This window comes from Triturus cristatus, chromosome 5_1 (genome assembly GCF_964204655.1).
Source record: "Triturus cristatus chromosome 5_1, aTriCri1.1, whole genome shotgun sequence".
Taxonomy (NCBI): domain Eukaryota; kingdom Metazoa; phylum Chordata; class Amphibia; order Caudata; family Salamandridae; genus Triturus; species Triturus cristatus.
The window spans coordinates 300212572-300228418 of record NC_140587.1 but is presented as its reverse complement, the minus strand read 5'-3'; the positions used below and the strand labels follow the sequence as shown (position 1 = coordinate 300228418).

At 42.3% G+C, this 15847-nt stretch overlaps 1 protein-coding gene and 1 long non-coding RNA gene across 3 annotated transcripts in view; one reads left to right on the top strand and one right to left on the bottom strand.

Moving 5' to 3' along the window:
• Positions 1-15847, bottom strand: part of KLHL38 (kelch like family member 38) — a 75594-nt gene that overhangs the window by 49619 nt on the left and 10128 nt on the right. The gene's annotated exons all lie outside the window — the stretch shown is intronic.
• LOC146830822 (uncharacterized) overlaps positions 1569-15847 on the top strand; it is a 35402-nt gene continuing 21123 nt past the window's right edge. The window contains exon 1 of the long non-coding RNA XR_014961485.1: positions 1569-1626. This is a non-coding gene — a long non-coding RNA (uncharacterized LOC146830822). The remainder of the gene's footprint in view (positions 1627-15847) is intronic.

The window sequence follows — 15847 nt, the reverse complement described above, 5'->3', positions numbered from 1 at the left end:
CTGCAAAGGTGTGATGCCTTGAGTCGCTGAAAGGCCCGATAATGCGAAGGGCCCGGATAAATGGCCTCAATTGAAGAGGGCAGGAGCCCTACTTGACGGGCAATCTGTCACAACGAGGTCTGCGGTTTCACCAGGGTTCACTGCAGTTTGTGCCTGATTTTGAGGGTAGAGGATGATGGAGTCTACTGTGAATCCCAATAAAGTTGCTCTATGGGAGGGAACCAGAAGGGACTTTGATTCATTGATCATGAATCCCAGGCTTTTCATGAAATCTACTGTGGTCTGCAACTGAACTGGCAGCTGATGGGTACACTGGTCCATGAGGAGCATGATGTCCAAATAGATAATGAGACGTATTCCCTGCGTCCGAAGGTATTCCACCACAAGTTTGAGGACTATGGGCACGTCGAAATGTAATATTTGTCTATACTGACCTGGTCCATGAGAGTACTACGAGAAATAACCACCAAGCAGTCTTGAGGTGATGTATATGAACTAACGATCTGGGTAGACAATACAATATAGGCAAAACAGTCGGGTGGAGTGTGCCTGACTTTTCTTAGTACGTCCCCTTTTAATCTGTTGAAATCAATGAAGAGCGGGGGGCATATTTACAATAACTGGCACATCTCTGCATAGTAGCAGAGATGCGCCAGTTATTTTGCGTGACGGAAATATAGCCTTGCATCACCATGGATGCGCCACATTTACAATGCAGTGCACCGTGGCGCAAGGATAGACAGATGCATGGCGCATCTTGTCGGCGTAAGGGCAGAGCATTGCTGGAGTCGTGTCAAAAGCACAACGCAACTCCAGCAATGGTTAGGAATGCCTATTTCTAACATGCTGCGTCACTCCTTACACCTGTTTCAAGCAGATGCAAGGTTTTGACGCAGTGGTGTTGTAAAAGTGGCTCAGTGAAATCTTGTTGAATGCACTGCGTCACTTTTACAAGGTTTCCTTGCGACGGAACGCCCACCCTGCTTACATTATAGCTGATGCAGGTATAATGTAGCGCAGGGCTTTACAACGTGACGCATCTCCCTAGATGCGCCACGTTGTAAATATGTCGCATAGTGGCACATTGTTTACGATGCCGCTGCATCTCAGAAGTGACGCAACAGTGTCGTAAAAATGTTGCAAGGAGCTTGTAAATCTGCCTCCGGGTCTTTAAACATACTATGAGAGAGAAATCCAACAGCATGTGTTTTCAAAAGAGAAATATGAAAAAGGGACTAGTTATGGATACAACAACATTCAGTTCAAAATAGATCCGCATGAGACCTGGAAAAAACGAAGTCAGATTACACATGCCCCGCCTGCTGACGCGGCACACGTAATATTATGCTTACGTGCAGCCACCCACATCCTGTCAAAAAGCGAGAGAGATGCATTCCAGCTGACAGCGTACCTGTCATCTCGCAATCACAATTACGTGAGCCGAGCACCCGCCACAACCCAATCGAAGGGTGAGCTTTAGCAAAAGGGCGTGACCAACTACTCTCCGGGACCACCCCGCAGAGCATGTAAACATTGGTATTCAACAGCGCCAACTTCACACAGTCTTAGGACAAGCCGGGGAGTAGAGCAGCTAGTAGGTTACGGCAGGGCAGGACGTTTGACAAAGTAAGTGATGTCTGTTTTACTTAACCAAGGCGCCACTGGAGGGATCTGCGATAGGCCATGCCACTCTTTCATTGATTCTTCGTTGAATTTCTCAGCATTTTTTACTTAATTCTAAATACGCTATGGCCACTATTTATTTACCCATAGTATGTGACTTTAAGGCCTCCCTCCTGTGATCCCTGGGGAATTGAAGCCCTGATTACTTGGGGTGAGTGCCATTGATTCTATAAATCATGTCTGAAAATTAGTATGATGTGGTGAAATGAAACACAGTACATATGGTTATTGTGAAAGAAGTAATGCATGTTTGCACAATCCATAGCACCTGTGAAAGACACAGAAGTGCTTGTGATAGAATATGGAAAGCATGACCCACGAGTGATTACGCCACCATAGCATGCTGTAAGGTTTTACGGGGGAATCAAACACAATCCCTCACAACGTCACAGCAATGACTCCTGTGGGGACTATATGCTGATGGTCTACAGGCAACAATAGCACCTGTCTAACTACACATAATGACAAAATTGGATTATGTTTTCTTGTTTCGGTTTTTATATAGGTAATTCCTCATCTGAATCCAGCGGCAAGTATTAGACTTGTTCCTATTTTTCACCTAGAAGTGCCCTAGGCAAATTGCGTAACATTGATGTACTCACGCCTTTGGGGGAAGTAACCTCTTTACATCCCACCCTGACGAAAGCCCAGGACTTATTTAGGCCATTAAGGAGGACTGAAACATGTTTGTGTCTATTCTAGGGTCATAGGACCATTACATCCTGCTACCCAATTATAGTGGTTTTAACCATCCCTCCCACTCCATCAATAAAGGATACATTAGGAGTGGGTGAGGAATTTTATCTTTGACGGTACGCCCGATACACCTTATCATGAGTGTTCCCTAAAAAATGGTTGAGCCCACCCCGACCTTTAGGAGTTGGGGTGAGCCTGATGATTAAGCATGTCACTATTAGAGTGAGTGAGGGCTATATAAAGAAAAGGATCTTTCTCCCTTCCCACCCGTAGCAATGGGTTGGTAACATACCATTTTCTCTCAATATAACCCACTTGAAAGAATAAACTGAAGGAACCACCTGTGAGGTGGAAAGATGGGGATTGCCAGGCAGGAGTCATTGAGATCTAGACGAGCCATCCAATCGGATGGTTCGAAGAACATCTTGCAGGAGGTGGATGTCCTCCATTTTGGAATGCCGGTACACTAGCCATTTGTTGAACTCTCATAGGTTTATCACTGGCTGTTGATCCCCATTGGACTTTTCCACCAGAAAAAGGTTGCTGACAAAGCTGTGGGGTTGATTGGTCATTGGTTGAAACGCCCGTTTGGTCCGAAAAGAGTGGACCTCCGCCTCTGTCAGTGCGGCTTCGCATGAAGAGAATTGAATTGGACGAGGTCCATTCACCTGAAAGGGAATTCCCATAAAACTCTATCTGGAACCCTTGAACTGTTTGTAGGACCCAAGTATCCGTCGTGATCTCCCCCAGGCGTGGATGAAAGACGCTAGTCTGTCCCCCACTTTTACCATAGAAGACAGGTGAACACTCACCGGAATTGTTCCGGTTGGGTTGTCCTTTGAAGCCTCTGCTTCTGAAGGGCTAGCCTCTGGTGGGGTAAAGGGTTGTCAAGCCGGATTAATCTTGGTGATAGCCTCGCCTGGAGCCTTGCCATCTGGAGGTTTGGAATGTAATCTGGCTGGATGAGTGGCCCATACCACAGACGGCCCCTTGGAAAACCCAGGATGGAAACACCTGCTTTATAGATGTCCAAGGAAGTGAATGTATTCACAAACTCTCCCAGCTTCTTTTTAAAGGGTTCGCCAAAGAGTCCCCCTTGGGCCACCACATCTGCCTTGGAAGTGGCGAGGTACACAGGTTTCAGGTCCACCTTGACAACAGTGAATGTCAGCATTCTGTAGACAGTGCACAGATGGTGTTACCTAGAAAGATAACCACCCTCTGACCCCATCCAGAAAGAGCCTTCTGTGAGATCGTGGAACCCGAAGCCTTGGCATCCTCTGCCGTGTCCAGGATCTTGGACAATGGGCCGATGGTGTCTAATAGCTTGTCCTGGCAAGCTCTCCAGGCCCGGTCCATGCCCTTCATTGGGTCTTTTATGAATTTGGCTAGGTAGGTGGCCATCCCCATCACCTTGAGACCCTTAGGGGTGATTAGTTCCCGCTTTGCAAATACCAGATGGATGGATGGATATGTTGGGGGTTAGGGCAACCTTCCCTTCCAAACTGGGCCGTGGACACTCTGCTCTCAGACAGCTATGAGCCTCCTTCTCCAGTGGTCTACCGAGGCGGATGGCCACATACTGCACCACGTTATCAAAGCGGACCCACTCGGCTGACTGTGGGTGGAGGATCTGATCAGGATCCAGCATATCTGACCCTGCCGCAGCAGAGGGTGCTTCGCTGGGATGGGTGCCATGGTCTGGAGGCCCCTGCTTCCTTATCAGAGGGTGACTCATCATCTTGCTTTAGCCAGGCAAAGGCACCTAGGTAAACACCTTCCTCTCAGGGACATTTCGCCGGCAGGGAGTCTGCATCCAGTGGTGCTCTGGCACAGAGGAAGGTCCTGGCACATCTAGCGCAGCTTGTGGCTTTTTGGCGCATTCAAGCGCGATCAGCTGCACAAGGCGCTCCTCCATGGGGACCATGGCCTCGTCCACTTCCCGATGCCTCTACCACTGCCCGATAAATGGAGGCCTCAACGGCATTATAAAGATCATCATTCCAAGGCAGGTATGCCAAGGGATCCTCATAGACATCCCCAGAGGCCTCCATGGGGAATGTTACTGCACCATTTGAATTGGGGGAAAACTATGTCTTGGACAAGTGCCACTAATTTGACACGGCCCTCATCAGTCAATATAGGAAGTCTGAGGGCTGCTAATTAAGGACTGAGAGTACAGTGAAGGATTTGGTGTGGGCAGAGCAGCACAATAAGGGTCTATGCCCGGGAAACACTCAGCCCTGGTGCTTTAGTGATGGGGTAATGGTCCATGAGCGTGTTCCCTCGTAATGACCCTTGTGCGTCCAAAACTGATTACAGATCCCAGAGGGGCATTATGAGCACTCAATACCGACCCTGCAATGTCAGGCAAGTAATTACTTTTTTAGTGCAGACCCATTTCATGGGACGTCACCCTCCAGACCCCAAAGCTCCAGGAATGAGGCTGCTACAGGGCGGGCAATTTCAATCCTGTCAGAGTTGAAACTAATAGGAATCGAGCACCGTGGTTGCAGATTACAATGCCACCTAGCGGGCGGAGGACTGCAGCGAGGAGCCACACCTAATTATCAGCCACAGAAGAGTGTGAAGCGTTCCCACAGCCGTTGTGAATAGGAATAACAACGCTCACTGACACACATGCACAGGAGAAGAGGAAAATGACAGCTTGTGGCTGCGAGCAGTTAAGAAAGAGTAGGATCAACAGGAAGGAAGGAAGGACTATTACAGACGCGGGAGGGGCCTGATTGGATGTTGACATGGACTACCATTGTTATGTGATTGGTTGTTGGTTTATACCACTTCCAGTGACTCATGAGACTGGTAGTTTTTTTCTGCATTTCCAAGTTTTAAAAAAGTGTTTTTTTAAATGGCTGCTATAATAAAAAGCAAAGAGAGTTTAAAGCACAATCCTCACCTCTGGGCCTGCCATAGAATTCAGGAGCCTTTTGTGAAAAGGTATGTGCATCCATACTATTCAGTATCACTGACAAACAAGTGCAAATAATAGCTTGATTATCAGGAGGTGCTACAACATAGATATAAAATCAGAGACAAAGTTTTAGTCTGGAGCATTCAGTCCATCATCCCACAATTAGATCATTTACAACTAGAGAAAGTTCGACACAGTTCCCAATCTATCTGGGATGGCATCCCAGCAAATTAACCTAATTTCAGGTCATACGATGCTCTTAGAATTTGCAAAGAACTTCAGAGCCACATACAGGAATATGCAGGCGTCTGTGATTGTACCATTAGTAGCACGTGAACAAATACAGCCTACATCGAAGTCTAGAGAGAGACAACACTGTGTCTCCAAGAAGAATATTGCTGCATTGCTTAAGTATGCAAAACAGTAAATAAGGAAAAGAGCTTCCCGTTTAACCTGGAACCAGGGGCAATCAAGCACAATAATTAGATCAAACAATCTATAGAAATTAAACAGTCAATAGATTTACCAGGTCAATCATTAATATGAATTAACAACCTTAATTTAAGCAAAAGAATATATGACTATAGCCAAAGAGCAACCTTAAGTGGATGACATTAAAAAAGAGGTTTACCATCGTTGGGTCAAGAATAAGATTACAGGTGAAGATGATGGAAGCGTCTCTGCAAATGTCTCTTTTTTCTTTTATACACACTTTCATATTTTTTCAAGTTCTTCTGCACTGTATGTTCAATTGAGCACTGAGCATTGTCATGAAGAAGTAAATGTCATACACTTAAGTTTGCTCTATGACCATAGGCACTTATTCTTTTGCTTGAAGTAGGTTTGCTGAATCATATCAATGACTGACACGATACATTTATTGAAAATTTCATTTAATTATTTATAGATCTGTTCCATAAGCCTAGAAGAAAATGTGAGACAGCCTACCCAACAGCTAATGCTTAGCCAAAACTAGATTATGTAATAGGACAACGATCTAAAACACACAAGTAAGTTTACAAGTGAACAGCTGAAAAATACAAGAATCAGGATTTTTGAATGGACAACTCAACCCCATTGAGATGGTGTGGCAGAGAGCTTTGCATACCCAAATGCCCTCAAACATCACCAAGCATAAGCAGTTTAGTAAGGAGAGGAGGGGCAGAATTATTTCTATGTGATGTGAGAAAATGATGAACACCTAAAGAAAACACCTGCTTCAAATTAACACTACTAAAGAGAATTCCACTTGTTACTTATCACCAGGTGCACTTTTTTACACAACAATACTGGAAGTCACTGAATGTTTTGTTTAATAAAAGATGTCAAAGTGAATTTGGTGTATGTTATTTGTCACAAGAGGTTACTAAGATTTATCTATTCTACTGTTAGACTTTTGTGAGGACTAAATGAATGCCAGGTATGTCTTAGGCCTCGAAAAATCTACTCACCTACTCAAAATTGTGAGTAAACAAGCTATTTTTAGCACCTATTAGTCCTACATGGGGAGTCAACTTTGGCTGGACAGGAACAGGTGTTACTTTCATTCAGAAAGTGAATGAGCAATAATTATGCCATTAAATCTTGCTTTTATTTTGACACATTTGCTGTCTGTTCAGGGAAAGAGGTCAAAGGCCAGTTTGTCTTTTAACTAATTGCAATGGAAAATTAAGTTTTTCTCTTTCTTACTAGAGTTAGAGGTTTTTGTCAAGGGAGCTGTAAGAAGAAGGCAGATATTTTTCTCTAACACATAACATTTAAATAAATAGCATGTAAAGTAATATTACAAATATTTCAAAATATTTCAGGAATTACAAAAGCACTTATTTTGTAATTAAGAGGTTTTAGCACACAAAGGGTTAAATAGGATCAAAAAAACCCAGAAAACTTTACTTGGTGATGTGCAAATGACACACATTTGCAGAAACTCTATTTCCAAACATTACTGCTTGTACACTATATAGTTTTATCAGTAAAGCCACATGTCTGTGGGAAAGCTTGTGGCCATTTCAATGTAAAATCTGCTGATTGCAAATGACAGTGTGCTACCATTTCATGCTTCAGTTGTGTATTTATTAAAAGTTATAGTCTTAATGAACTAAGAGGCAAGTCAGGGGTCACGTGTATCCTATATGTGGCTAGATTTGTTTTATATATGGAAAAAAAGTTTAGTCTTTTAAATCAAACAAGATTTTTTGTACAGCAGACATGCTGAACTCGCACATTTGGAGGTGCTTTCATATGTGATAATGAAGAAAATGGCGACTCCTTGAATTCAAATATTTGGCCACAGTTACATCATTTGAAACCAGTTTATGGGTCAAGAGATTTACAAATAGGTCGAGCAGATTACTTAAGTCACTAGACCAGTAGGTCTAGTAACATTTTTATGATTTTTCAAGGCCTGATGTAAAACCACTGAATCAGAGTACTTTATTTTTCACATCACTCTATTTCTAAACCCTAGATGTATGTGATATCATTCTGTCCTTGGTGGTGAAAGCAGTTGCCTTCTCTATTTGGTTGCCAACGTCTGCACTAACTCCCCTGTATGTCCGCCGGCCACCGCCGGACACTGTGGAGGTATTAAAAGGCATTGCACTGAAGGATTCCTCTTTTCAAAGAAGATATAAAAAGGATGGGTGCGTCTGAAGCAGAATCCCAGGCCCCCTCACCTATCTGTGACGTTGGCATGGTCATGTCACATTCTCCACCGGATGCGGGGAAACCAGTTAGTGAGGTTTTTATGTGCTTCAATTGGGTTTTTTCTTTCCCCAATGCCTCACCACATTTCAGGGAGGCATTGTTGGAAAGAAGAGGGGTCTCCCCTTTTCAGTAAAGCTCCCTGTAATGCTTTCCTGCGCCTCTAGGCGCGAACACACATTTCAAAAAAATATTAGTAGGGGGTCTGTTGTGTCATTCACATTATTCTTCCACCCAGTGCAGCATGAGGCAATGGGTCTGGCTACTCATGCCACTGGCTAACTTTACGGTGAGAGATATCACTCTAAATGTTTACAAGCAGCAGCATGTCTGTGCACAAAGTTGCAGGGGCTACTATGTGAATGTGTGCTTCTAGAGATTAAATGTCAAATTTTTACATTTAGGGAATTAGTTTTATACAATCAATTTTTAAGCAGCTCCCTCAACAATAAAGGGTTGCATAAGCGATGACAAAACAAGCGTTGACAAATAGGTCTGGTGATCACTATCAACCTTTTGACTTTACAAATGGTTGTTTAGCTCTCTCATTTGCTAGTGGGGGGCACTTATTGCTGTGCCCAAATCTAGTTTTTGGCCCTGTCTGACTCATATATTTTTTTGTTTGTTGACTTCCACCTAAAATAATTTCTGCTGCATGCCAGTGCCATAATAAATGAACAGCGGCTGGAGTGGTCTCACCCCTTGTACTTTGAAGCATGCTATGGTATTGGGTATATAGCAAGTTGAAGTAATACTTTTTTTTATAGTTTTTTTTTTAGCATCTTTGGAAAAGCTGCTATCGATACATGCTTTTCTACTGTTGCACACATCTCAGACGCATACACCCACCCATCAATAAGTGCCTTTACACTTTGCCACACAAATCTCACAGTTGCACACACACACCAACTGATTTAGAGTCATTTTTCAGCCTTCTACGTACGATAGTGCTTTAGAAGGAAGGTTTTAGACAGTCAGCAGAGATGGCACCTAGGTGGATGACTGTTATCTATGCCCTAACTCGAGGTGTGAAGGACACCTCTTAGGCTGGATCATATACTAAGATAGCATCTAAGGGAGAAGAAAATGCACATAGGACTTCATTATGGATGCGGCTCATTCGCAGGCCTTATATTCCCCTACGGTGAGCTGTGTAGTCATGGAAGCACATTTACCTGGGCCGGCACGCCTCCTCCAATATGGTGCCAACCAGGGGACCACTCCGAGCCTCTGTGGTCTCCAGTTATGTACGGTACAGCCCTGCACATGTATTCATTCGGTTTACACAGCTATTCCAACATGAAACTGGCTGCGAGACGCTCTGCAGAACACCGGGCAGTCTAGTCTACGCTACTTGTTAACCTCACTGACGGGCGGATTGTTTTCAGCTACGTGCGAGTATTTAACTACGCTTACTTCACGGTTTCTCTGCCTCCGCGGTGGCAGAGACAGGGTAGGTTACCAAGCGCACTATTAAACCATGAGTATTGACCTGATTGTACACAATTTGGATTCTTAAAGGTACTTTTCAGGACCATGAGAGATGCCTGACCACTGAATTGTTTCTACTTCCTTAGTTTTATCCCACTAAATTAGCACGTCCTTTGCTTTCACCTGAGGGGGCCATACTACCAATCCGAATTGGGTGAGTTGAACTGGACATGCAGTGTCTCTGATCTGATGTGGAGTGTCCATGAATGTGTCACCTATTTGTTTTGATATGTTTTCCATATGCCTTGCGATTTATGAACCTTAATCACTTAAGGGCTGATCCACCGTTGCATGCATTGATTATTTATGTGCGTCACTGATTGGGTAAAATGTATACAGGTATGACTTATACCTAGTGTTTTACTTTTTCTATTTATCATTTCAGGTTGACTTTTACTATAGCTATATTAAAGTATAATATAAACTTTGGATTATGTTTTTTACATACTGCTGTGGTTGGGTACTTTTTTACCAACACTTGATAACTAACCCAACCACTGTGCAGATTAGGTCTCCCAGTCCTGAAGAATTGCCTTTGATCAACAGCGACTTCACACGGCAAGAAACATGTTGACCCACCTATGCACAATCTCTTGACCTGGAACAGACCATTATTTCTGTTTTCAGCCACCACTGTGTTTTTAACCTAGACAAGAGGACCCATATTTTTACATTGCTAGGGTACAACTTAGTCTACTTTAACCCACACATACCTACACCCCTCTACACCTATAGCATCTATGGCAAAAAACAAAAGATCTCCAGCAAACAGCCCCCCTCGAGAGGCTGTTGGGCATTGCAGCGCCGGCCCATCGAGGAGCACGCACTATGATGAAGCATGACACCCACCTGGGTGTGTGAGGGCTCTTAATCCTGAGCAATCAGATCCCCCAATCTGATTCCTCAGTTCCGCAATGACCCTACCTACTCTCTTCTTAAGGAACTGCATACTTCTTCCTTGTAACTTCCATCTTGTTGGGAGCATGTATCCTGGACCTATATGTGCTTCTAGTACCTCTTCTTGTGTACTGTTGGAGAAGAAAATGGGGCAGACTCTGGAAGCGATTTTTAGTCAGCGGAATTTCATCCAATGACTCGTCATCCAGTGATGCTGAGGAACATGGTTACGGAAGTTGTGATGTCCCTCCACAATCACAATCTGTGCAGCGGAGAGAGAGTAGCACGGTAGACCAGCCCAGAGAGCGGACACATGTGGCAGCAAGCACAGAACGAGTGCTCTCTGCGCAGCTCTCCAATTTAGTGCAGCCTCTCTGCAGTGCCCAGTTCACTGCAGACGCTGGATATAAAGTTGATACAGCAATTGTTTTGCCCATCAAATAAGTCCAACTCTTTTTGTGTGTTGACTAATTGAGGAAACTGTGCTCCAAACAAATCTGCGTGCCCAGTAGTTTTTGAGGGATCATGGAGGCATTCTTATGTCTTACTCAAGGGCACACCAGTGGATTTCCACTTCACTTGAGGAGTTGTAGAAATTTCTGGGCCTCACATTCAAATTGGGGGTAACTGGTCATTAGCAGAGATCGATTTCTGATAATTCTGCTACATTACCCCAGGACCATCCAGACTATGAAAGGTAGTTAAAAATTCGGCCTGTCTTGGCATATTTGTCTGCCAGGTTTCCAAAGGTTTATACTCCTGGAAAGAAAATAGCCACTGACGAGTCCTTGATCCCTTACAAAGGGCAAGACTGTATATAGGGAAGGACTCTGCTCTAAATCCTGTAGGTTGCCCTTCAATGCTGGGAGTCACTGCAAAGATTGTATGGAAGCTTGTCCAACCACTCCTTTCCAAAAATTATTACCTTTATGTTGACAACGTCTGTACGGGAGCAGAGCAATTGGGATGTAGGTATTATGGGATTACAACTGCTCGGGTTCGTAAGTTCCTTAAGGATTTTAAAGAGCTCTTTGGAGGAGTTTTTCGCAGAATTGATTCTCTCAGCTATGTGAGTCCTTCTAGCGATGTTACAGTATTTTAAATATTTCCTTAGGGCTGTTTTGTAAGCAAGTTTCCCCTCTTCTCATTTGGATTCCCTCCATTTACGTTACAATTTCCTACAGGCGGATTTCTCCCTTTTTAAGGATTCGGAATACCAGGGTGCAGGGGGGTTTTCCCTTTTCATTTTAGATACTTTTAGCATAGCAATGGTGTCTAAGGTCTGTATAAATGAGAAGGTTGGAGGGAACCACCTTTCTCCAGGGTCTCGAAAGTTCCCTGGCATCATGGGGGGCACCCTTGGCTTTCTGAACATCCAGAAGGAACTTTAAGTAGAAGTGGTCGATCCACACCTGTGCGACTGGTGGATCCACTACTAGGTTTGTGGCATATGTGAATATTAAATCTAGAGCGTGCCCACCTACATATGTGTAATGATGTGATATGGATGCATATGATGTAGGGTAGGAATGGTACGGGGGAGGTGTTCTAAGATGGAAGCTATGGGGTCTTTCAAGAGATACAAGTTCAGTTATGTTTACAGACTTGCAGTGTCAGGAAGCTGGTATACTCATGCCTCAATAAAACATTCAAGAATTTATCTGACGTCTGAAGTATGATGTGTAGGACCTGATACCATTTGGTGGAGCCCCAGTGATGTCATGTCTGCCAGGGGACGGATGGTATCGGGTCAGCTTGATTAGCAAAATGAAAAGGTGAAAAGAAAGATTTTAGCGCGAAGCTCATGGAACAGTTAACACCTCACATTTTAGCAGCAGATAATTTTCTGTTGTTGGGGGATTTCAGTTATCAGTATGTGCCAATTTTTGTTTTATGACTGGATTTTTTTTCTTCTCTTTTTACATTCTTATTGATATCTGGATACGATCTGTTTTTATGATCCTTTTATGTATGTGGCACGTCCTTTGCATTGTGCACTTTTATGGTTCATGGAACCGAAATAAAGTTAATATGATTATGATTAACCATAGGAAGGGGCAGTCAAGTTGTTCTTTCTGAAAAAATAAAGTTCTTGGACAACCTACCAATCCTATATACCCCTGCAACCAGACAGTTCTAGTGGACATAATGGTATATTGCTTTTGTAAGTCGGCAATCGGGACAAGAAGTTACAGATGAAAACATTGTTACAAATGGCTGTTTTTCCTTACTCATTTTCAATACTTTTTAATTTCAACATTTAGTTTTTGTAGAAAACCTTTAGGGATTTACACAAATGAATGTCTGATGAGTTCAGTATGTTGTCTACTTTTCAGGTATTTACAGCTTTTTGGGATCACTCAAGGGTTTCACACTGGTTTCTATCACAAATTGGAAGTAGTTTGAAAGCACAAAAAATTGGAAAAATAGGCAAATTTTTTGAAAAATGTAGTTAAAAAATTGTTTTTTGCACTCCGCTCTCCATCTTCCTGAAATCTGTGAAGATGTTGACTTTAGCACAGCAAACCTTTCATTAATGTTGATTTTACGGAAAAAATAAACAAATACAGAGCACTTTTTTTCTCATTTCCTTTTTTTTTTTAAAGAAACACTATTTAGCTATACTTTATATTTCTAGCTATATTTTGAAGATATTCTTGGTCCCGTCCAGTGAAGCCAAACAAAATAACAAAAAAAAGGCCACAACACTGTGGTAAAAATAGCTTCAACATTTAAGGGTTTATGCTAGATTTATGGCCAAGCCCATGCTGTTAAATACCTTAATTCCTTGAAACTCTATTTGTAAGGGTACCATATTAATCCAAGTCATCAGGGACACAATGTTCTAGTCATGGGCATTCATTGCCACTATGATGCATCCTGAGGGAATGCCCCTAAATTGAACTATTTGGATTGACTTTTTAGAAAGAAACATTACAATGATGTCTAACTCGAAAAGCTGATGTGGAATATGGTGTCCACAATGACATAGACCCACGAGGTAGCTTTAGCTGACCAGTGCTATACACATATTTATTTATTTGAATATTTTCCTAAGTAAACACAAATATGGGTTTCCTGGCACTCGATGTGGATGGCAAGACATCAAATGGAGTGGTTTGCAAACAGTCAGTCTCTAAATTGTTTTCTGAACTGCAATAAACTGATTTATTGCATTTCAGAAAACAACTTAGAGACTCATCTTTTACAAAGATGAAGCAAAAGTGAATTCCAGAAATCAAGGCCTAGGACAGGAAGAGTCTGCATGCCAAAGTTCTTATTTTTGAAGCAAGCAGCTTTTATCAGGCATCGATTATAAGACCACAAGACTTTTTTCAGAAGGACCTTGCATATATTGCGCCATGTATATTATACATAGTTTTGAAAGAGACGAGGCAAGGACACCCCAAAGCCAGTGAAACTTCAAGAGAATAGCCCCATCAGTAGAGACAGCAGCAGTTTTCTTACCATCAAATGTAAAGTGAGCTTCACTCTATGCAGCTATTTTAACTGAAAAAGCATAAGAAAGAAAGGTGGTCCCTCGAATCCTGAGATGAAAGACAGCATCAAAATTGATACTAAGATTGTTGAACGGCATCACAGGAAAAGGGTTAGTCCTCCATTATTCCATCCAGAAATTCTCATTCAATAGTTCTAGTCCGTCACCTGCAACCATAACCTCAGTTCAATGTTAAACATTTGACTCCCATCCATTTCCTCACTGCCTGTAAGCATTGGTTAAATGCCATATATGTGAAATCAACCCCTCTCCAGTCAAAGCAGTATCTGGATGTCATTTGCAAACGTAAAAAAGAGGAAGTTATGAGAGCGCAGGAGCATGGACCAATAGTAACATTGAAAAGATATGGTGAGACGGCTAATCCTTGGGGGACCTAACACCTAACTGTATAAATCAAAAAGGTGAATGCTGGGGCTCTCTCCAACGTATTTCAGTGAGGAAGGGGTGAAATCAGTGGAAGGCCACACCCCAATACTCATCTGATGCGGTTTTCCTGAAACTAACAAGATCTCATTGGTTGATGATGTAAAGACATCCAATAGATCTAAAAGCATCAAGGCAACAACACAGTTGCAATCTGCTCATATCCTTAACAAAGCACCAACTCCAAGATCTTATTGGGGCAAAATATATTTTGTGCATCATCCAACCAGTAATAAGACTATCCCACGATGTGGTTCACATCACTGGTCCACAATGTGACTTTGCTAGATATTAGCAACGTGTGGGAGTGGTAAAAATGTGCATCAATGGGCAGGAACTGGAAACTCAAGATTACTAGTTTTAACAGGGCAATTAATTCCGCCTCTTTGAATGCATTTTGTCCATGGCCTAACCATTAGGAGTGATTAACAATTTTGCTCATGGGTCGCAATAGAAGGCCCACATCCTAATTGTATTTATTGGACACAGGTGGATTGGTATCCTGATTTGAGTTTCTGTGAAGCCTTACCAATAAGCTACAATGTAATTAACCACTTAAGCATGCTAACTCTTCATGGTGAAGGGCCTGTGACTGTTGAATGCTCTTCCATCTATTCCCAACCCTGAATTACACTAACTAGCATCCATAGGAAGCTATTAAGAAGCCAAAAACAGATGTCACTGGACAGTCACAATAGACATCTGCAGGGCGGTATTAAGATCTTTAGAGGCCCTCAGCACTTAAAAGATATTGGTGCCCCCATTTATATCTAATTCAAAATGTAAACAATAATAAACCGTAAAATAACATTTTATTTTTCAAAATTAAACAAAACTTACAGTACAATGGAAAATAATGTTTAGTTTTGTTGTACTTCCACTTTATTCATATTTGAAAAGTTTTCTCCTAATTTTTCTAATTGCAACATTTGCAGTTTTGCATCATATAGTCCATGGTAAATCCGGCCATGGGAAATTTCTATGATGCCCCCTTCCCTTGATGCCCTAAGATCATGCTTATTTTGCTTAATGGTTAATGCAGCCCTGGATATCTGTTCTCAGAATAAAAAGGTACCAATAGATTATTCAATTTACAAGCTGTAAATCACTCACTCACCTAAAAAGCATCTGCGGCTTGAGAAAGGAAAGATAAATGGGGGCCTTCTTTTCCATAAAGGCATAATTTAGTTAGGTATATCATAACTAAATAGAGGGCGTTCAGGAGAGTTCAGGGTCATTAGAATTGTAATTATGTCAGGATGAAAAATGTCACAATGTGAGCTACTAGCCTGGAATACAAATCGCACTGGCCCCCATCCAAACAATGGTAGCCGTGTGATGAATGAATATAATTAAGCAAACAGGGCACACACATGCACACAGCTATTTCTAATATGTACATATATTATACCTGTCAAAAGCAGCACTATAAAGTGGCACAAAAAGTGGTTGCAAGCGTTATATAAATATATAGCAATTTTTTCAGACACTACTTTTTGTTA